Here is a 24,318-nt window from a genome sequence, read left to right on the forward strand (position 1 = left end):
ATACTGGTTGTAGGAAAATCATAATTAAACAACGTAAATACTTTATACACAATTGCCTTTCGGCCATCAAAATAATATACATGCATATGAAAACGTCTTGTGAGACCATCTAACCCACACTGCGTATCTACGAGCCTCTACTAACATACTGTATATACATGGACGGAACAAGACTCCGTCGTGCCCAAAATATACATATATACCAAAAGGATAATCCTAAGCACCTCCGGACAATGGAGTGCTTTCAACCAGCTGACTGCTACTGAGGATCTGGGCCAAGCTCTCCTCTTTGTCTACCTGTGGGCATGAACACAGCGTCCGAAGAAAGGACGTCAGTACGAATGTTGTACTGAGTATGAGAAGCATAAACAATGAAAGAAAACATCAACAATATAGTGATAACATCGATATGAAATATCTGGATCTGTCTGATGATCATAAAGGAAATCATGTGTGCCATCTTCCTTTGCTCATACTACTTTCCATGTTTTATATTAACCCCCAACATTCATAGCATTACTCACAATATCGAAATCAACAATCGTCGTTTACGTATATTTAGCAAAATCCACCATTTTCCTCCAATTTCCCTCATAATTATCCTTATGACTCGTCCTTGCATTTTCATGCGTTTAATGCTTGTTTCATGATGTAAGCATCATTTACAACGTATTTGTATTCACAACACTTCAACATTCATAATTCAATCCCACTATCATTCATTTATGGCACTATTCACTCAGTAATGGTCCATTTCTATGTTCTTCTACATTTCAAGTGTCTAAGTTTTTCAATACTTCAAACAACATAGAATGATCATGAAACTTACCTTGGATAGTGGTTGAACAACCCTTGAGTTGAAATTCTTCACTTAGCCTAAACCCTAGTTCCACCCTTCTTTAGAATTTCTTGATTTAGAAGATACTTTGATGTGTTCTTACACTTATTTTCATGAATTTAGTGGTGATGATCTTGATATTCCCTTTGATTCTCTTGAATTCTTGTGGAGGAATAATTTGGAATGTTCTAGAGGTTTCTTGAGTTGTGTTGATGAATAATGAACTGAATTGTAGTCCAAGCCCCTTTTAATAATCCCAAAATTTGATATTTAATGAATTCTCGTCGGGTGAACAGTGGTCGTAAATTGCAGTTTACGGACCGTATTCTGATTTACGGCCCGTCCACTGTGGACGTATTTAAGCATTCCAAGAAACATAAAGTTTGGCTGAGGATTATGGCACTTTACGACCTGGTTTACGGTCCGTAAACCAGTTTGCGGGCCGTAAACTGGGTCGTATTTAACCATATCAACGCTGGGCAGAAAGTTGAGATTTTTGGAATGATGGAATACGATTGCACTATACAGTCCGTAAATCACTTTACGGGCCGTATAGTGCCATATACGACCACTGGCAGAAAAATTTTCTCCAACTTTATTATTTCCAAAAATGCAAAATTAGTCATTCCCGACTTAGTAAAACACCATACACTCAAGTCCTTCATTGTTCTACTCATCACACAAGTACGGAAAAATTTCTGAGGTGTAACACCGCACATTTAAGTTTTTAGATGAGAATTATTTGGTTCCTGATCCTGAACCAATCGTGATAGGGGAACTTTTTATAACTTGTTAGCTTGGTGTGTACAAGTGCTGCTACATATGACATAACACATCTCATACCAAATTTCCTTTTTTGGAAAGTTTGTTCTCATAACCAATTGGTTAGCTATAATTAGAGGCATACAATTTCTGCAAAATCAACTTAGATATAAATCAGCATTATACTTTCATAGTTTGGAACGGTGCTCTAAATCTAATAATTTGAGCAAACAACCTTGCAAAAACCAAATTGCAAGTCGATATCTAAGCACATGTGACCATGCCATAAATGCATCTATTAAAATCATATAATAGTAAACTGGTCCACATGGCAAGTGACTGGGCCCATGTATATATCATCTTTCATACGTTCCAAAATCAAGGGATACAATCCCAACTTTAGCTGGTATAACAATCAATTTGTCGTCATGAGAACAAGTAGCATAAGAGAATTCGTGAAGAACCTTTAATTCCTTCAATATATATAACCACAAGAATTCTCAATTATTTTTGCATCACATTTGAACCGGGATGGCCAACCGGTTATGCCAACATCCGTAGCATGTGATTCCATCATGCTTGTATTTATGTCGTACAAATTCGGAGGAAAAAGGGGCAACATTTCACATACATTTTGTTTACCCGCTATGATTGCAGTTATATGAAGGTATTAAACCTTCCCATAATTTATAGTCTCATTATAATTCATTTTTGCCCAATTCCTTTCAAACCTAAAAAGTTTCTTTTGAGACTTACTACAACGCCAACTTTATGAGCAATTTCATTCCTCCGGGTGGTAAAAAAATTAGCTTTTTCAAAGTTCCCAATTAATTATGTACTATGACATATTTCATAATACCATATGTATGGTGAACATCTCCTTTTAGGGAGTAAATTATTACCATTATGATCATGGCCAAAACATTTATAGGCAAGATTTATTTCTTGCTTTTACCCTTTGGTGATTCATGATAAGACATACCACAATATTTGTGACGTACTAAAAGAACATGACCAAATGACCATTTATGCCAAAATATTCTTTTTATTTCTCTCAAACCTCTCGTAGAGGTGAGTTGTAGTATTTATCCAACCATACATGAGTATGTCTTTATCCATAATTATTACACATTTTACTTTGAAAAAATAGGCGAGCATTCACGATGCTTATCACAAGTCACATTCTCTTCAAGGAATGGACTATAATCATATATACATGTTTTATAAATTTTCATTATAAGCCCATTGTCTTTATCATATTCATAAACCAACCTCAACATCACCTTGAAACTGTATTCCTTTCTTTTGACGGAGGATTTATAAATTGTCATCAAGGTAGGTCGCACGACAACCTCATGCCTAGTGATCATTCATACCATGTTGAGGCAAAAATTACTTTCACTTTTTGAAGGGCCATTTTGAGAACCCATAGTGTTCTTCCTTTTATAATAACCATAATGATGACTATTTTTATTTTGGCATTTGCCATGCCCAAGTTCATTTGTACAACCATAATAATTATTTTGTCATCTTTCAGACTTATCATGTACTGCCACCACATTCACTTCATGGAATGGAGCAACGTGGGACGGGCTTCATAATTTTTCATTAAAAGTACATTGTTTTGCCTTAGTCATCATTATATCATCAATATAGTGCATCGGGACTCAAACCCAACGTCTTATCCATATAAAGGTGTGTTAGGCCATAAATCGATGGGACTTGAACTCAACATTTTATATTATAATCAATTAATCATAATGCACCATAACTCAACCCCGATGTCTTACCTTCTTGGTGTGCCGGAACTCGACTCCATCGTCTTAATTACCCTCAATCAATGACATAATATCGGCCAAAGTGCATCGACTTCTTCATATTTCAATCTACTAAAACAACAACTCATACTGCCAATCATAATCATGCATTACAGAAGTACAAACTAGTATCAAAATGAAAAGTTTGATAACACATTGATGCATGAAATAATTAGTACTTATAGAACTTCTCGAGGTCTTGTCACGTCCCAAAATACCCGCTAGACGTGATTGGCACCCAGCAACCACCACCCGCCAGGCGAACCATATATCATACTCTTAACTATTTACAAAAGCACTAAAAGAAAATAAGTGCAGGTCCAACAACATTATTAATGATAAAAATGTGAAATAGTCGCCAACCAAATCCATAATCGATTTATGAAAACCAATCAACGCTAAGATAAAAAGAATCTCTAGCCCACATCACACGCTAAGACCATGGAGCATCTAACAGAGTTACATGAGTTTGAGTGTCGGGCATGTAAACCCAAAATAAAAGAAATAACTAGAAATAAACAGAATAAAGCTGAAATGGTTGCCTCCACGAACAATGTGGTGGCTCACCTCAGCAACAGAATCCACTCACGAAGTCTTCAATTACCAGCCTCGTTCTCAACGACAGTATCTGCATGGACATGCAGGTAAGGAGTGAGTTATACATAAATATAACTCAGTAAGATCCTCGACCCGCCACTTCAAATACCCCTGGAACAAGTGTTCGAAAATACAAACACACAACAAGCACAAAAATATTATGCACATGAATATATCATTATATAATAGCAACCAAGGTCCAAACCACTGTTTATCAAATATATTATATGTCTCAACACAATTTACACTACGAACCGTCATAAGTGGCAGTTAAAGAATTAGTCAACACTATGAATCCACGGCAACATACACAATGTGCCAAATATGTCAGGAAGCATACACAATGCTAAGGGGAGCATATACAATGCCTCAATATCATCAAGAAGCATACACAATGCTAAGGGAAGCATACACAATGCCCCAATATCATGGCTCACAGCTATATCACATCACAAAATAATTTATAAAGAGAGTTTTGGATTATTTGAAAATAAAGTATATGTGGTTGGCCTTAAGGACTACCGATTCTACTAAGCACACGCTCGCCCCAACACATGGACCAGGCAGACAAAACATATTTTTAAAACGGGTTTTGAAAAGCAAGTACCCAAAGCTTAAAGTCTCACTTACCTCGCTAATGACAAGTTCCACTTTGCAAAGTCTAGAACACCCACCAAACGGCCTCCAATGACCTCAATCTATGCAAACATATTGATTAACAATGTCAATTATACTAGTCGGGGTTAAATCTCAATATCCCTTGCTTTCAAGTAAAGAACCAACCCTTAATATCTCACACCTTAAACCATGGATTAGAGGTAAAAGTATCTTAACTTCACTGCTCGAACATAATTAGTGAAAATCCTGCCCAATATATTAACACTAGTTTTCCAAATAATAATCAAACTGTGTAAGAAAATTAAGATGGCTTTCAAAACATGCAGCGAAACAGCATGCCGAATAGTGATTACGAATGGCCAACCCACAGTGGAATAAACTTTTAAAGTTCTCCATAATCATTACCATATTATATGACCCTCTCATTATTAATCAATCATTGGTTCATTATAGGTCTTCTAACTGGAAAAAAAATGGTAGAAAACCAAAGCTGCATCAAGAGAAAAAAATATATGGTTTTTTCCTTCTTTTACGTAGCAGCTTTCTAGGTACTATTTTCTATCTAATTCCACTGTTTCACCAAATCCTTTTGTTTCCAAACCATCATTCTAATAGTGAGTAATTATTAATCCCTCATTAATGCACTTCCACAAAAGCATCACAACACCTGTAATTTAAAATTCAATGCTAACGGAACCAAGTACTCTTAATACCTGAATAGGTTAATCGTTGTTGTGCACTTGCCGTCCGTGAATCTCCCAATCTCTCTTGAGTTTACTTCTTTTCCCCTTTCTTTTCTTTTAAAAACTACAGCCAACAACTACCCTAATTTTCTACTCCATAAATCCTAAAAACTGACCAGCAACCAGAATTAGACAATGGGCTTGGCCCACTCCTTTAAAAAAAAAATTGATAAAAATAATATAAATAATCTTTAGGCTAAATTACCAAATAACCCTTATTTTAAAATTGGGTTATTACAGGTCTCATATATAGGACTTAATAGTTAGTAATTGCCGGTGATATCAACTCTGCCTTCAAAATCATTAGTCTTGTTCTTAAAAGAAATTGTATTAATTAAGGATTCAAAATGAAACGTTGGCTTTCTTGCCATTAATGGTAGAGACTAAACTCTATGAATGGTAATACTTTATTACACTCAAATATCTTCACTGATTGCAGGTCACTTCTACTTCAACTGGGGAACCCATCGCTGCACCACACCCCCCGGGAAACTAATATGGTTGCAGATCTGCTGGCGGAATACGGAAAGAAGTCTATGGGACCTTATATGAAAAGAAACAATCCTTACGTTTTTGAAGCATCTCCTTCTTTTGTAACTACTACTCTAGATAGAGATGCTTGTGGAACTGTTTCATATAGATCAGTTCCTTAGTATGTCTATGGACGAACCTTAATATATAAATAAAATCCTTCCGTTTAAGCAAAAAAAAATAAGAAAAAATAAAGATTACTGTTTGTTCAGAAACCAAAATTAAACAACAAAAATGAAACGTTAGCAGCCAAGAGATTAAAAGAAAATAAGACCTGAAATGTATCCCATGCTTCAGACATGAAGGTAAATATGCAATCTACCGCACAGTACTTGAAAAATAAGTATTGCCATCTTTTGTTGTGCAAAGATGACCATGAAAATAGTCTAACCACATATCTCTCGGTATCAGTTGAAATTTAGTAAAAATGTCAATAACATGCAATTAGAAACTAAACCACTCCCAGGAAAAGAAAACTTAGTAGATGTGCCTTTCGGAGGACATAAAGAGTGTAACATAAAAAGAAATTCTCCAAACATGTCTCCAACACTTAACTTAAACGAAGTATGATAATATTTAGAAAATTTTTAAGATGATGCAAAGAGTCCACAACCAACATGAGGATGCAGTAAAATTGGAACATATTACCATAATCACGTATCCGAAAAGCAAATAGTAATTTTTATTTTAAAAAAAATTACCATGTCAATATGATATATACCAATATGCACCTTCCACATAAAATTCAATGAGTAATATAAGAGAATTTGGAACGTATTAAATGATTGAGAGTTACAGAACCAAACCTCATACCTCCCTGGCCCATAAATGGAATTCATGGACAAAGATTAGCCAACCATTAGTATCTATCTTTTGGTTTCCTTGGAGGCTGAACAGCACGAAATTTAGCTCAACTCCTTTAGGAAAAAGACTATGCCATCTCACTTGGTTAGAGACTTGTGCTGATATCGTATTGTAAAATCAAGCTAAAAGGGTAACAATATAAAAGGATGAAAACAATAGAAATAGAGAGACAAGAGATGAGAACTTTCTTATTCATCCAAGTGTGTTCAAGTGTACAACCATTACATTCAATCCTACTATTTATAGGAATACATTGAGAAGGTGTGTCATAAACATGGGTAATAACATTTGGGGGTTATAGAAATAAAGTGTGGGAGTAGGGGTCATGAAGTAATGGGAGTTACTTCTTCAAGAGTTATAAACATGAAGGAGGTGAGACATAATAGTGAAGAGTAGTGGGGGAAACTACATGGACATCCACATTAATATATTTCATAACAAACAAGTGTTTGTTCTTTAGTTCATATACTTAATTGAATGAAGATGCCAAGAAATATGGCTCATGAAACTTACATTCCTCCATCCCAATTTATATAACACTCTTTCTGTTTTAGTCAGTCCAAGACAAATAAAAACTTTCTATATTTAGCAATAATTGAACTCTAAATTTTCATTTTATCCTTAATGAAATGATTTCTAACCACAAAAATATTTTTGGCTTGCTTAGACCACAAAATTCAAAAGTCTTCATTTCTTAAATTTTGTGTCCAATCAAATACCCTCATATAAATTGGGACGGATCGGAGGGAGTAACATTTTATGCTTTTTTTCCTCCAAAAGAGACTAACATCTTTAATTAATTTACAAGCTGCCCTCTACGGAGTGGCATTGATGCCAAGTTATGGGCTGCCATGAACCAAATTAAACTTGAAGACCATAACATCTACTTAACGATCTGTGATATTCTAACTTGAAATGGGTTTATCCTAAACTAGAAAAGTCTTAATTAGGACATCAATTATATTCATGTATAAGTAGAACCTTCATTGAGTGGACATCCACCAAATACATTGGATTCATAACAAGAACCCATTTATAAGAAAGGAAAGACTATTCTAGTTGGCCTTATACTATCGACCAATCCAATCCAAAATACACATATATGTCCAAACAGTTTATATATAAAACAAACAGAATGGGGACCAAACAAGGAAAAAAAAAAAAAAGCGTCGCCTGAGAGATTCGAACTCTCGCGGGGAAACTAACATCTTTAATTAATTTACAAGCTGCCCTCTACGGAGTGGCATTGATGCCAAGTTATGGGCTGCCATGAACCAAATTAAACTTGAAGACCATAACATCTACTTAACGATCTGTGATATTCTAACTTGAAATGGGTTTATCCTAAATTAGAAAAGTCTTAATTAGGACATCAATTATATTCATGTATAAGTAGAACCTTCATTGAGTGGACATCCACCAAATACATTGGATTCATAACAAGAACCCATTTATAAGAAAGGAAAGACTATTCTAGTTGGCCTTATACTATCGACCAATCCAATCCAAAATACACATATATGTCCAAACAGTTTATATATAAAACAAACAGAATGGGGACCAAACAAGGAAAAAAAAAAAAAGCGTCGCCTGAGAGATTCGAACTCTCGCGGGGAAACCCCATGTACTTAGCAGGCACACGCCTTAACCACTCGGCCAAAGCGACAGGTGTTGCTTGAGCTGGTCGTGTCGTTTATTTGTTCATATTATTTAGAGGTGTCAAATAGGCGGGTCGATCCAAATTTGAGCGGGTCAAAATGAGCCGAATTAATATATTTACGGGTTATTGACCCACCAAAAAGTTACTTGAGCTGAAAAGGGTAGAGCCGAAATGTGCTAAAATGCGGGTCATAATCCAACCTGCCCTATTCTTACTAAGTTTTAATTGCTTTACTTATTCTTTTATAATATTTTAGTACCTTATATTTTTTATTATTATTATTATTATGACTATATATATAACATATCAAATAAGAAAAATTAAAAAGATTTTGAAAAGATTTCTCATGAGTTAATTTGGACTACATATCAGCCCAACTTTTGATGGGCTGAAATGAGCTAAGCTAATAAATGAGCAGGTCCCAAACTTGAACGGATTGAGCGGGTTAGATTTCACTAGCTAATTTTGCCACCTCTAGTATAATCATCGTTGAGGGGTAAATGAACAATCAACAACTGCTCAAAAATATAACAATGTGTTAATGTTTTCGCAGTATTTAGATTTGAATTAAGGAATCAATGCGCTGCTAGTGCTCTAAGTTTCAATCTTCATGTCTTCTCGTCTTCTCGTCTTCTCATGTCTGTTCTCAGCGACAGATGTAGAGTGTATGTTATGAGTCCATCTAGATTTAGCAATTTTGGCTCAAATGTATAAATTAGTTATTTACATTGCAAAATCATCATACCACTTTGATTATGAGTCAATCTAAATCTAGTAGCTTTGGCACAAATGTGTGTTAGATATTTTCTTTTTTAATTTCTTTCCTTGCGGCTTCTCAATTTCATTGTGTTCTTTCATTCTAATAAACTGAAGTACTTTGGTGTTACATATTTTTTTTTCATTTAACTATCTTCTTCAATCTCTTTGTCGGTGTTGAAATGTACTTGCAATGGTTGACCCGCGATTATTAGTGATTCAGGCTTCATGTAGGCAAGTTGCGGCTTGAAATACTGTGGACGGGCTTTTTGGAGTTAGCTCACCCTAACAGCGGAATTGAATCAGAAAATAAGACAAAATAGGCTCTAGAAAGAACTTTCTTTGAATCAACTATTATTGATATTAGCTCAGGGACTCTGGTGCTTAAACTGTAGCTTGGAGCAATTTATCAAATTCTAGGCGCGAAATGGATGCAAAAGCTATTCATAATTTTCTATATTTTATTATAATTTCTCAAGAATTTATAAGATTCTCCTACTATTCTAGAAGAAATCATTTTTAGAAGATCATTGGACAACGGGATTCATGACTATTGTCCAAAATTAAGAGTTTGTGGCATTAGTTATTGGGATGTGGAGAGGAAGAAAGAACGAAAGAAGGGGTCGTTGTCAATATTGGAGATATTTGGTTCATAGATTGTACTATATGTCACATGTCAATAGTTAAGTATATATAGTACTGGACAAAACCAACGTTTTAAAAGGCAGTTTCAGTACTCGCTTAGGGGTGAGGCACTGGTAAAACGTTCCGAGGCTCACGTGCGAGGCTTACGCCCTAAGCGCCAGACTGTACGCCCTAAACTCGCATAACGCCCAACGCCCAGTGCTCACCTAACAGTTCTTACATAAATTATATATTGAATTCTTTAATTAAAATCGTTGACCCTCATAATTCTTTAACAAATGAATACTACTTAATAGTTTTTCATCTATACAAATAAGAAGATTAGGTGTAACTTAAATAAAAAGTCGTAGTATTGCAGATTTACTATTTGAGAACATCATGAGAGTGAATATTACTTAATATTTTTTTAAAAAATACATAGGCGAATTTTAATATTTTCACTTATCATTGGTCTTTTGTCCTATGCATCAAAATTATCACATTTATTATTTCGCTATTTGAAAGTAATTTTATTTTTATTCTTAAAGAGTTACGTTTTAATTATAATACTGATAAAATTTATTAATTAATTGCTTATACTTTAAAGATATTATTTAAAGGTAATCAGATTTTTTATATCAGAAAAATATTTTTTCACTTTTATTTACTTTTAAACAAATGGATTTTGGGTCCACTTTGAAACATATTCGAGTCCCTATCCGTATCATTTACCTAAATCCTAGGTTCCAACTTATAAGGGTTTCAATATCAACACAAATGTATTTTTCACATGTTCATACAAAACTAATGTAAACATATAATGAGCCGAAGGAAAAGAAAGTTTAGCTTTTTGGTCCAAATCCTTTAGCAATCCTATTCCAATAGATCTTCTACACTCTTTCTAGTTCTTCGTCCGAAGCTCCAAACACTCCAAAGCTCTAAGCATCTGATTTTTTTACTTCGTCTTTAAGCTTTGCTTCATAGATTCGCTTTATTTGTACCTCGCACAATGAAGAGAAAAGTAGTTAGTTAAAATGATACGCCACCCCATAGGGTGATGTTTATGAACATAATAATAATATCCCTCAGACTCGCATTAAACTTTGAGAGCTTTGATTACGGAGGCTCAGACTCATATTTCCGAATGTGGCAAAGGAATCTGAAACATGTCTTGGCTGCAAACTAGTGGCCATTCTAGTTGCCTCGCCAAACGCATGTTGGTTCCTGCCTCGTGATATTATTATGAGGTGATTATCGCCTAAACCGAGGGATAACCTTTCCGCAAAGGCATGGCCTCAAATTAAATCTTCTCATCGGCCCCAAGTGTAGTGTATGTTCAAATCAGCGAATTCATCAAGTGTAGAAATCTATTTCTCATAAAGATGTAGCATCTGTATATCAGCCAAAAATGTTGCAGTCAAATGTAGCAATAATGCTTCGAACTTCAATAGAAGATAGCAGCCATTTTGCATTAAAAGGCAGCAACATTGATCCCAGGGATGCAACAGCAAATGGCCCCAAATGTGTCTCACGAATGTGGTATTTTCAGCCTCAAAATGCACCAGAGCCATAGCAAACATCATGGCAGCTCAAATGTAATATTTGTTCTCATCAAAATGTCTCAACTGAATACCCAAAATGTAGCAAAGTTTGCCTTAAAAATGCCATATAGCAAGCTGGGCATGATGCATGTAAACAGTAGCAGAGTAGCAGAGCATGATGAGTCTCAAAATACATCAAAAGCAGCAAATATATTTTGAGCACAACACCAGCAGGTAGCAGCAGTGTCCTCAAGGATACAACAACAACAATAGCCTCAAAGGTGCAGGGATAATCTGCCTCAAAGGCACAATAGCTCACCAAAATGCAGCAGCAGGTCACAAATGCAGCAACATCATTTGAGATTTGAGACTACCCTCAAGTCATGCCAAGAAAGAGGGGAGAAGGATGAGTATTTGTACACAAAGGTTGTAACAATATCATCATTTTGGTTTAAATTCTAATGAAAACAAATTAAGGTGACAGAGAGTCAAAGTCTCAAAGTTTTAGGGAACTAATGGGCACATTCAAGAATGTTCAGGAACAGTTTTAGAACACAAGTATTAACTCTCAAGGTAAAGAATCTGGGAAAGCTTAATTTCTTTAAAAGATACTTTAAAGCATAATCTTGGCAAATAACAGGGACAACAACCAATTTAATCATAGTACCATATTCATGAAATCCTTAACAGTATATTAATGTTGTGAAAAGACAAGGTTTCAATCCTTAACTTCTTAACCTATGTGTTTTTAACTAAAGAAAGGCAATCCCAAAAGATCTACAGCATACTTCAAAAAAAACCTTCTTTGACATGGGCCTATCCAAATAATCATGCTTCAATCTTTTTAAACAAATAGTAAGATAATGACTATTCATAATATTGTTCACCAGTAATATCTTGTCCTCACAACTTAAAGACATGGTTATATTACACCATCACAATCTAAAGTAAGCTAGGATATGACATAACAACAACAACATAGTATAAATAAAACTCAACCAAACAGGATCCCATTTCTACAGATATTTCAACTTCCATATTTCAAGACACTTAAACCAAAATCACATTTACCTCTTCACATGAATATGAAAAGGCATTGCCATCCAATATTGACACTAAGCTATAGACAGGGACCTGATATGACAGCTAAGGAGAAACTATTGGATTCACCTAATCAGACTTAAGAACACTTAAACACACTTCAAAACAGCCTGTTCTTCAGCACACTTTACTGGATTAGCTTATCTACAATTACATGCTTGCTTAAGAAATCACAACTGGAAAAAAACTGGGCAACTTAAATACTGAGGCAGAAACACCTTAACTACGCAGATTCAGAGTTAGTTATTATTAAGTAACCTTTCAAACGTTGTAAAAGAACCTTCCAGACTAGTTTGTCAAAACAAAGGAAGAAATTGAGAAGGCAACTGAACTATGTTATGATCAAATTATTAAGGACTAATTCTGTAACGACCCATTTGGTCATTATAGTCTTTTCGATACTTTTGACCCGTCCCTGAGCTTGTTCATCTCACATTTGACCCAAGGGGATCGTTGACACGCTTCCCGAGGTGTTTTGGAAAGATTTGGGTGACTTTTTGGGAAATTTGGGCTTAAAGCGAAAAAGAGTTGACTCAAAGTTGACTTTTGGGTAAATGGACTTTTTTCTAGAAAACGTCGATTCCGACAGGTACGGATGGTCATTTAGAACTTGTGCGCATATTTGGTTCGGTTCCCAATGCACTCGGGTGCATTTTGGGACTTGGGTTAGGAAGTTGAAGTTGATGTTGAGCTATCAGGGGCTGACTAGGTCACTGAGACCCCCGATGGGAATTTTGAGGCCACGAGTGCGTTCATAGCGTGTTTTTATGTATGTCTACATATGTGGTATGTGAGCAGATGGCCTCGGGTGATAGTTGGGATTTCGGGTTGAGATTGTGATTTTTGGGAAGTTTTCTGGTTTTAGTGCCCTGCTATAGCTGCACTAGTACCGCAGCAGCAGCAGCACTGTAGCGGTGACCATGCCGCAAAAGCAGCCCAGTGCATTGATTGGCTAACCTCCGCAGCGGTCTGAGGGAACGCCGAAGCGGGATCGTCACATCGGTCTCGTTGTCGCAGAAGCAGTATCAGGCAGATAGATTCATTAAATGAGTGGCACCAAGTCCCTCATTCATTATTATTTCGACTTTAGAGTTATTGGGAGCATTTCAAGGTGATTCTTGGGGTAAATGTTTGTGGTAAATCCTATCTTCTTTGCTATTCCATTTTCCTTAATCACATTAGGATTTCATTATCATGCTAGTTCACTAAGAGTTTAAGAATTAAAGAGGGTTCAATGAGTTCTTCATTCTACAGTCTTGATTTAATGATTGGGTTAGCTTAATTAAGCATGAAATTGATGACTAGAATCTATTATTACATGATTCCTTACTAATTAGAGGTAGGGCTGTTCACAGTTTTGGTTAAAACCAAAACCAAACCGAAAATTTAACCAAACCGAATAAAAAAACCGACATTTGGTTTGGTTTGGTTTGATTTGGTTTTAAATTTTAAAAACCGATAATATTTGGTTTGGTTATGGTTATATTAAAAAATAACCGAATAAATAACCGAACCAAACCGATAAATTATATACATAAATTTTATAATTATTTATATGTATAATATTAGTTTTTCATAAATAATTATAAATATTTTATACCTTTTAATCATTAATTTGATTTTTGGTCTACTTATTTCACATGAATGTTTAAGGCCCATGTTTTAAAGAATATGTCCAAGCCCATGTCTTTAAGTCTTTTAACTCTTTAAGTGTTAAGTGTAAACCTACTAACAGAAGCTCATGTTAGAATCTAATGTCTTTAACTTAAATTTTTAGCCTTTCTTTGTCAGCCATTTGATTTTAGGTTGTTTCTTTTTTTTTTTTTCGAATTTATACCTTTCTTTTTTCTTGTCTGAATGAGTCCTAAACTTCTAATATTTTTCATATGAAAAGGACAGAGGTTGTAGATTTAGAGGTTTCTATAGAAGATACTTCAGTAACATCAACATTTGCTGCAACTCAAGCACATGGTAATGCCCTAATACTTCTTCCGTGAGTAATCCTCCTAAAAGGCAGAAACGAACAACTATTTGTAGTCGAGACCCTAGCCCTGGGGATAATGATAGAAAAACATCTGAAGTTTGGGATCATTACACAAAGTGTTTTTAATAAAATGGGAGAATTGAGGACAAAATGCAAGTATTGCCCCAAAGTTTTTTTATTTCATATATTTTCATTTTAATTTTAGGTAGTCTTTATGTTTAATTAATATGTATGTTTGTAACAACAACTAAAAGCTCTTATGCTCTATTTTATTTCCAGGTATGTGTATTAAGATGACAAAAATGGTGCAGCCACTACTTAGTTTTTAGCTCTATATGTAATAGTTTAGCAACTTTGGGTAACTTGAGTATGACACTATCACTAATAGTGAAAATATTTCTATAATGTATGTTCCACCTTAAACGATAAATAAAAGTTATCGTTTGAACCAAAAAAAAAGACATGTCTTTTTCAACTTTTTAATGTTTTACTGATAAGTCTCATGGCTGCTAGTCATAAACCGAAAAATCCAACCAAACCGAACCAAACCGACAATAACCAAACCGGTGGTTATTATTTTATTTGGTTTGGTTATGGTTTTAGACATTTAAAAACCACCTAAATTGGTTTGGTTATGGTTTTAATCAATAACCGACCCAAACCGAACCATGAACACCCCTAATTAGAGGCTAAATTATGGAATTGGAAGTTAGGGTTTATACCCAAATTTGGGGGTTTTTCCTAGAATCCGAATTTCAGTAATTTGTTGGTTCTTCTAGCTTGTAATTGATGGAAATTAATCACCTAGAGCTTAATTTCATGTTGAGACCTATAGATTCCTAATTTCACCTTTCTAGCTCATAAACCCCATTCCATAGGTTGGGGATTTAGGTCTTAAATAGAAGTGGGTTTGGATTGATGATGTTCTTCTTGATTCTAATTGCATATTTCGGATATGATTAGACTTCCATTATCACGAGGCTCAAAGGAAAGGAAAGACTAAGGTGTGATTGTAGGAGACTTTGTTGTTCGGCCTTCCAGGTAGGTTACGGTTTACCCTATGGTGAGACTTCGATTAGCGAAGCATATATTTGAACGATATTGTCGAAGAATGCATATAAACCTTCGGGTATAAAGTTGGGTTGGATATTGCCTCAGGTTGGGCCTTGTTATATGATTGGGGCTAGCCACCCTATTGTGTTGTGACTTATCTTGTTCTAATTGTTGTTGGCTCGTTGCCACGTGGAGATAGTAGATATTGGTGATAGTAATATATCTTTATGATGATATTGTAGCACTTTACTTGTAGCTGTTTTGAGACGAGGATTGTGATTCTATTGTGGCTTATTGTGTAGTCTTTTATTGATATTGTTGGTGTGCCTATGTGTGGTATTGTTGAGATTGATTTGATTATTGACATTGAACTCATACATTGCACGCATTCTCATCCTTCATGATATACTGTTGATACATTGATGATATACAAGGAAACACTGTTATGAGCTGGGCTCAGTTGGATGAGAGTGACGTGAGGACCGATGTCCGATGTTTATCCCGGAATCGAGGTATGAGTGCTGGTAGCGATTGCTGAGGTCTTTGCCGGAATCGTGAGGATTAGTACATGGACTTCGTTGGTGCCCCATGAGTTGTGTTGTCGAGATTTGATGTTCCATCATCAGAGTACATGTGTATCGGTGCATATGCATTGCATCCATATTTCATATATTATTGCATTGCATTGTACCTTTGGCTTCTTGTGATATTCTTGTGATATAGTTGTGATATACGGATTCGGATTGAATGTACTGAGTTTTGACACAGTTGGGTTTAGATGCTATAACATAGGTGATGACTTGTACTTGGTTACTGGTTCGTGTTGACTTATACCTTGTTGATTTACCTGTTTATCTTACTTTATTGTCTTGGTATATATTAGTTAATCTTAGTCGAACTATAATACCTACCAGTACGTGTTGTTTGTACTAACCTGCACTTGCTGCATTCTTTTATGAATGCAGAGTATCAGGTGGGATCGACGTCTACCCCTTGTGGCAGACAGTTCGAGGCTGCTGATTCGAGTCTGTTGGCATGTGGACGCTTCGCTACCCGAAGAATCTTCTTCTATTATGTCTCACTTTGCTATTCTGAGACATTATTGAGACTATTGATGTATTATTATTACTTCCAGACTTATAGATTTTAGTTAGATGCTCTTGTATGACCAGACCAGATACTAGGGTGATTTTCGATTTACTTCCACACTTTTTATATATTCATATGTCAGACTTACGTTACTTTATCTTCTTCCGCTATTTATACTGTGTTTATGAATGTTAGGTTAATGGTTCGCCTACCAAGGTTGGATAGGTAGGTGCCCGCGCGACTTTGTGAAATTGGGTCGTGACAAATTCTTATAAAAAGTTTGGACGCGAAAGCAGCAAAATATGGATTAAAACTTTAAAACTCAAAACTGTTTTGGCAGCATGGAATCTAAAAGGGCATTCAACATAAGAATGAGACTTAACTGAAACAAAACCTTGAGAAAACATATATCGATACTCTGACAGGTAACAATCTTACAACACACCTTTTATTCCTATTTTTGCATGTGGTGAGCTAGCTAAAACATATGAATGGAAAGATTCTAACTCGACAGCCCTCCTTCTACTCTTGAGGAAAAGAAAGCATAACCAAGTAAACACATTCTAGAAGCCAAGTAAAGCTAAATACTCACAAAAAATTAAGTAAAGTTAAATACTCACAAAAAATTAATCAACTAACTAGGCTGAATCCAAAACAAACAGAACACAGAACCAAACAGATGGGATACCAAGAGAAAAGCACAAGAACAGAGCTAAAAATGAAAACGATTGAGAAATTATTAGACTTCCAATGCTTTACTCTTCCAAATATGCCATATCAATAGCCAGAGGTCCTAACAGGTTCAACGCCACCATTCACACATAAATTTAGGATCACATGAAAGGGAAAATAAAGAACCAGACTTCTTATTTGTATAGCAAAACTAAAGGCTAATCACTTGAACAGATGTATTACTATCCAAAGTCCACATCGAATAATGTGTAGAGATGTTTTCTACTAACTGATGTTCAAAGGAAACAGGAAATTCTTAACATTAATCACATAATCCTACTAATTAAATTAGGGATATAGCTACAGATTTGATTCAAACAGAACCTAATAGGGAAGAAAACTACTTCTTTCAAAATTCATTCTCAAAAAAAAAAAAAAAAAGTCATCAAAAAAAAAGTCATCAAATACATTCTCAAAAAACTACTTCTTTCAAAACAAAGTTAAGACTAAAACTAAGCTATCTCAAATTCGAAGGAGAAAGGCGACAAAACTAAATAAATACAAATAAGATTTACACGAGGACGAGGATTACCTTTTTGCCGAGCAGCGACAGGGGCAACGAGAGTCGACGAACATCCTTTCACCCATATCAGATTCCGATGAATCGGAAGCAATTTCAAAAATTTAACTACGAGCAAGAAACTTCCTCGAAACTCAAGGCTTAGCCGAGTTTCTAAGTGTTTCCACTATTGCGGGTGTAAAAACCCATTTTTAGGTGTGAAAACCCATTTGTTGTGTCAACCCGTCTCTGAACTGAGAAATGGGGGGTTCTATTTATAGAACCCCAAAACTGATTTTGGGTTCCAATTGAATGATGTGGGACTTCTTCACAGAGTGAAATTCGTTCAATTTAATTTCAAATCCGCATCTTTTTGAAAAGATTCTAATCTTTTCCTTGGCAAAGGAGGGAAACATCAAAAGAAATTAAAATCAGATATTACCGTTCAGGCTTAGGGAAAACAAACAAAAACCATAAAAGCTATGCCAAAAATGCAGGAACAAATGCTGATGACGCGGAAACTCACTGTATTTTTAGCCCAAAATGGCTTTCGCGTGCATAGAGGTCGAAGGAGACAATGACATTGCTTAGCTGTAGACTTAGGGTTTGTTTGGTTGCTGATTTGGGTAAATGAAGAACAAATGGTTTTGGGAATTAAAATGAGAGATTGGGCTGGGTCTTTTGATTTGGGTTGGGCGAATATTGGTGAAATTTGGGCTGAACACTGAGCTAAAAAAATGGCTAACAACATAACTAAAACTTTTCTAATTAATCAATTTGAGACGAATTAATTATTTGATTAATTAATCAAGCTTCTTGACTCAACAAATTCAAACACTTATTTTTTTAATAATGGACTAATTATAGTAATTACTTTAGTTGAAAATACGTACTTAATTAGAAATACTTGTTTTTTTATGCAACTTGATTTTCAAATCGGTAAAATCGACATAATCTATACTAAATGTTATATGTAAAATATACAAAATATGTATTAGGGATTTGCCAATGAAAATAGCAAAATATCACCAAAAGCTATTTTAGGAAGCATTTTTAATTTTCTGAATAATTCTTTTACTCCGTTTGCATTTCAAGAAGCTTGCCTAGTTAATTTAAATTTTTGGAGGTCAAAAATTAGGTGTCAACAACAGGCATATCTGAAATCGCAGTACGTTATTAGAAAAGAAATCCTCTTGGTACGGCTCTAACGCATGATCATAGATAAGAAAGAGGGACAATCTTCCTAAATGCCCTGCAGCCTCCTATTTATAAGTGTGGTGCACGACACATTATAAACAAGACTCTGCTAGACACGGCTTGTAGACAGCCCTAGGACGCAACTGCTTTGATACCAAGTTTGTCACGACCCAAACTTAGGAGCCATGACGGGCACCCGGGCCCTACTTGCCGAACACCTCTAATCATACTTTCATATCATGATCATAGACACAGGGGTAGACCGCGAGGGTCATCAAATGAAAATCTGCTAAATCATATAAGAAATATGCTGACAAGGGATGAGCCCGAAAGAACATACTATATAACCATGCTGGACAAAAACTATGCAAGCCAACAAGGGCATCATGAAATACTATGCATGAAAAATGTAGGCTGAAAGGACCAAACAACGTCTAACTATACCATGACTGTCTACAAGCCTCTACTGGAGTGTATCACATAACAAGGTGGGGAAACGGCCCCGCCATAGCCATGTGTATATCAAAAATATCGTACCAAAACAAAACTAGACTACAACTCCAGAACAAGAGGAGTGCTCCCATATCAGCTAAACAGCAACCTCCAGGGCGGATCGTCAACCTGCGAGCATGAAACGCAGCGCCCCCAGAAAAGGGACGTTAATACAGAGAAAGTACTAAATATGTAAGGCATAAAAGTAACATGAAAGAGACGTAAGAGTAGATAGGATAAAATGAATGCAACCTGTATGTCTGAACTGCCTCTGTGGGCCAATGATATGCATAAATATTTTGCATGTATGCATGAGTTCATACATATATATATGCGTATATAACGCCTGTCAAGCCTATGTGAGCATCCCATCGTATCATATCGGCCTCTGTGGGCATCATCATTGTTACAGTTCACTTTTACGCGGGTGCATAAAAGCTACTAAGAGATTGTGGACTCTATTGGATTTTTGTAATTTTTAGAGTCACCTTCTAATTTTATAAAGGAAATTAGGAAAACCGAGTTAAAAGGATTAGTCAAACAAGAGGTATATCCTTTTTAAACCAGAGCTCTCGAGATAAGGGTTTTGGTGATCCCCTAGGAAAAGTTTTAAGCACCCTAGTATTAAGGATCCATAGAATACGGTTAACCTTTAAGCTTCAATGTGTGATTAGTTGTGATTACTTGCTAAAATGTTTTCTTTCTAGCAAAAAACCGTCATGCCAATAATATTATAAACTCCATTTTTTGGCAAAAAGTCTTTAAGGAAAAGAAATTTTTTAGGAAAAAGGTTTTATAAGGGTTAAAGTCATTTCATTTCCGAACCAAAACGCACTTAAAATTTTCTCTTAAGTAGAGTTTCTACTAACTTGGTCCAATGTCATGATTTGAATCCTTATAAGTTTTTTTTATATATATATATATATATATGGAGTATATCTCCTTTGAAAATAGCATAAGTTTCTATAAGTATAAAAAGAAGAGATTTTATTTATCTTATTTTTCAGCTCATTCAGGTCAACCATGTTCTACTTTGGATTCCTTTCTCGAACTTGTGTTTAAATAAAAAATAGAATTCCTCTTGTTCATTTAGCTTTATGTGGGGCTTAGCCAAAAAATAAACTTAAACCGTTTTCATCTTATCCAAACAGTTCCTTTTTTTGAAACAATATATCCCTTTTCATTCCTCTCTTGTGCCAAATTTTACAAGTCTTCTGAAAGAAATAAAAGACCATCTATTTGAAAATTGTTTCAACTAAGTTCTAACTATGGGTTTTAATAATACACAAGCATTTCACAAGTACATACACATATATAAGAGAAAGAAAAAGAAAATGGGCTTGTGGGTGTACCAAGCTCACCAACCATAAACTTATGTCATTTTCACCCATGACTGGGCCTTCAATACATGTGGTGCGACTCTATCTAATGCATGTTGGGCTTCCGGCCCAACGGGATAATGCGGAGGAGAAAATGCATAAGTCCAATTAGACCCTCGGGTGCGTTCATGCGCCAAAAAAGAGGAGAAAGATTAGTATCCAACTGTGACAAAGCTATTATTTGAACTAAACACCTAAAGAATTCAATTAATGCAACATGAATTCAGGCTCAAATGGAACTCAAGCAATTAATAATAGCACTTATCATATAAGAGGGAACTTAGAACAACTTCCATCCGTAAGCAAGAAGAGGCTATGATTTTAGTCTTTCACTTATTATTCATTAGAGGGAACTAAACAGGACTTCTGTTAACAACACATGTAACTTAAGCTATTGTTTCTATTTCAAGAAAAAAGAAATCAAATGTTGAAGTAAATAAGTTATACCCGAAGCTGATTTTATAGAGATCTTCTAAGAAAATAGGTGAGCTAGAAATAAGTAGAAGGAGAAGTCGCTGCCAACCTATCAGCTTTCGAAACAAGTCTTAAATTGGTATTTAAAGATAGGGCAGGCTGAATATACTATTTGAACAAATAGCGAATCACACCTTATTAATATTTCTAAGACAAAGGGTTAATCTCATAATGAATGGACACTTTAGGTTACTCCATGAATGCTAAAAGAACAGATTTGTCAAGACATGATGATTAGCTAACCAACATTTGATGTCTTAATCCCTTGAAGGAGGATTAAAACACAGCCTCTAATTATGCTTAACACATTTGAAAGCTTTTGGACTCTATATAAGTATCTAGAAAAAACAATCAATTATCACTTAGGGACACCACAAATGAAAAAGAGTTGAAGGCGATTTGTTGTTTTACTAAAAGAAACAGAGAAAGATAAGCAGTGAAGGCTACCTAATTACTCCTCTTAAGGATTAACGTACTAAAAAATGAAGAGTAAGGCAGAGGCAAATAGATCTAGAAAATGCTTAGTTCCCTATACTGGTTCCTAAAACAAAGTGCAGAATAGTGAAGGAGAAAGGAGGAAACAATTTGATGAGTTAAAAGAAACACATTCAGAGAGCAAAATCAGTTATGGATCAGCTGAGCATTTTTTAATTACTAGGTAAGTTACCACTAGCTTACTTTCAGGGGAACATGCCACTCTTTAGCACACAAACCACACACCAATTTCAATGAAGGATTTTACAACAGATTAAGAGGTAGAATATCGTATTTACTTTAAGGGAGATTCTCGATTCTTAACATGGCTAAAGTTATCTTTTGGTACCCAAAACATGTCCATAATAGTCCTTAAGAATCATTTTTGTGAGAATAAGTTAACTAGCCAGGGAAAGCTAACCCTCCAAGCCACATTTGATGTCAACAAAGGGCATCAACCAGTAGTTTAGGCATACTAACTCTTTAGCAACACACTTTCCAGAATCCCGCAACAAAGGAAAAAAGCTGGTTGGATTCAACAAGTTCCTATTTAAACTAACCAATGACACTATTTAAAGAAATATAGACAAATCAAAACCAAGTGATGGAAGGAAAAATAATTAACCAACTCTTCAAGTCCTTAATTGAAACTTAAATCAACCCTGAAAGGTGGAAGGAACTTACTATTAAGCTAGTGAAGATAGACAAGTTCAAACTAGGCTTTACTAGACAAAATAAGAACATAAACTGACTTCCAATTTCAAATTATCTTGCAACCTTTTTACTAAATCAAAAAAGTATATTTTGTTACTCTTCTAGGTGAACAAAATTAAACATGTGAGCAGCCAATATTAGCCAGATCAAGATATAACCAACACTTGAGACAATTTCTCAGCGGCTAAAATAGGAACTGATGTAATCTGAAATTTCTTAACTGCTAACTAGGCATTTAGAAATAATTCTTAGTTAGTCAAAACAACTAGCTAAAACTGAAAGAAACACAAATTTTGGAACGATGCATTATCCCAGCACAAGGGCAGATCTAACAGTCTTTTAAAGGGGAACGATTCAAATCAATCAGCACCTATAGGAAGCTATTTTAAGCTCAACCAGCAGCTATAACAAACAGTTCACAAGGCCCTTTATTTAAAACAAAACAGAGCCAAAATTATATAATTAGAACTAACTTACATCCATACTAAATGAATGAGCTACAAACACGCTAATCACTCACCGACTAACATTAATTACTCAATAACCACAAATATCACATAATAATCAGAATTAAAGGCTGAAATTGAAAGGGAAAGGATTGAGGATTACATACTAAAGCAGAAACAAAATTAAAACAGAACTAAGCTACAGGAATTTGAAAACAAACAGAACTAAATGAAAACAATACTAAGATGAGGAAGAGAATTACTGTCTAAATTAAACGAAAACAAACTAAGTTAACCTACGCGAATTCAAAAACAACAGAACTGGAAAATAGGATTGAAAGGGAACCTAAACAACTCAAAACTTAAAAAAAAAAAAAAAAACTGCATCATATGAAATAAACATTTAAGAGGAATCTAAACGTCTAAAACGAAAATGAAGCTAAACAAATTTACTTGAAACCCTCAGGGGTTGGCCCGGTGGTAATTGGCTTGAGCCTTGGGGTTTGCTCCCTTTCAAGGTCTCAAGTTCGAAACCCACTGGGTGCAAACAATTTCTGAGGGCCATCGGACTGGGGTAAAACCCTGAATTACCCGTGGTGCACTTGCGGGAAACTCCTTGCCGAGGGCCTGTGCACCCCCGGGATTAGTTGGGGCTCAAAGAGACCCGGACACCCGGTGCTTAATCAAAAAAAAAAAATTAATTGAAACACAGAACTAAAGAAAATAAGAATACTAAGACAAGAAGGAAAGTTACCCTTTTGCCTAGCAGTGATGGGGGCAACGAGAGTTGAAACGATCACCTTCGACCTTTGAACCACAAGGAACCGACTCGAACTCCAAAAAATTTTAACTTGTTCCGACGATTCAAAAACTTAGCTTACAAGAGGAAATTTCTTGTCTAAAGCTGAAAATTGAAGAGTTCAGAACTTGGGGGTTTAAAAACTTATCCTCCCAGAATGAAGAGAGAGGGTTCTATTTATAGAACCCCAAATGTTGGGTTGAGGAAAAATAGCGATGTGGGACAAGTCGGATTGCTCATGAATCCATTTGAACCTGAAATTCATTAGTAATAGGTTTGAAATCCGAATCTAATTAGTACAAGGAAGAAAAAAAAATTCAAAAAGAAAATAGAGGAAAGGTTACCGTTTGAGCCATGGAGAAGAAAACAAATTGCAATAAAAATCTTACCCAAAATGGTGAATCAAAGGCTGCTATGGTGAAAACGCGTGCTGAACTTTGCCAAAAACGATCGTGAACAGCTGTGGCTTACGTTGAAAAAAGCCTTATGGATCGTTTGGGTCTGTTGGTTCTTTTGTTTGGTAAATTGACGGAT

At 35.4% G+C, this 24,318-nt stretch overlaps 1 long non-coding RNA gene and 1 other non-coding gene across 12 annotated transcripts; both read right to left on the minus strand.

The window, feature by feature from the left end:
* Positions 1–3,546: 3,546 nt before the first annotated feature.
* Positions 3,547–24,318, minus strand: LOC132640920 (uncharacterized). Of its 11 annotated transcripts, none has more exons than XR_009582495.1 (6): positions 24,174–24,318; positions 20,851–24,038; positions 17,843–19,627; positions 6,720–11,721; positions 4,645–4,712; positions 3,547–4,045 (listed from the first exon to the last, which is right to left on the minus strand). It is a non-coding gene; the product is annotated as an uncharacterized LOC132640920 (long non-coding RNA). The 11 variants fall into 11 exon arrangements; XR_009582494.1 differs by having other exon boundaries at positions 3,547–4,125; XR_009582492.1 differs by having other exon boundaries at positions 6,713–11,721.
* TRNAS-GCU (transfer RNA serine (anticodon GCU)) lies at positions 8,355–8,436 on the minus strand. The gene has a single exon. It is a non-coding gene; the product is annotated as a tRNA-Ser (tRNA).

Source organism: Lycium barbarum, chromosome 5, assembly GCF_019175385.1.
Source record: "Lycium barbarum isolate Lr01 chromosome 5, ASM1917538v2, whole genome shotgun sequence".
Lineage (NCBI taxonomy): Eukaryota > Viridiplantae > Streptophyta > Magnoliopsida > Solanales > Solanaceae > Lycium > Lycium barbarum.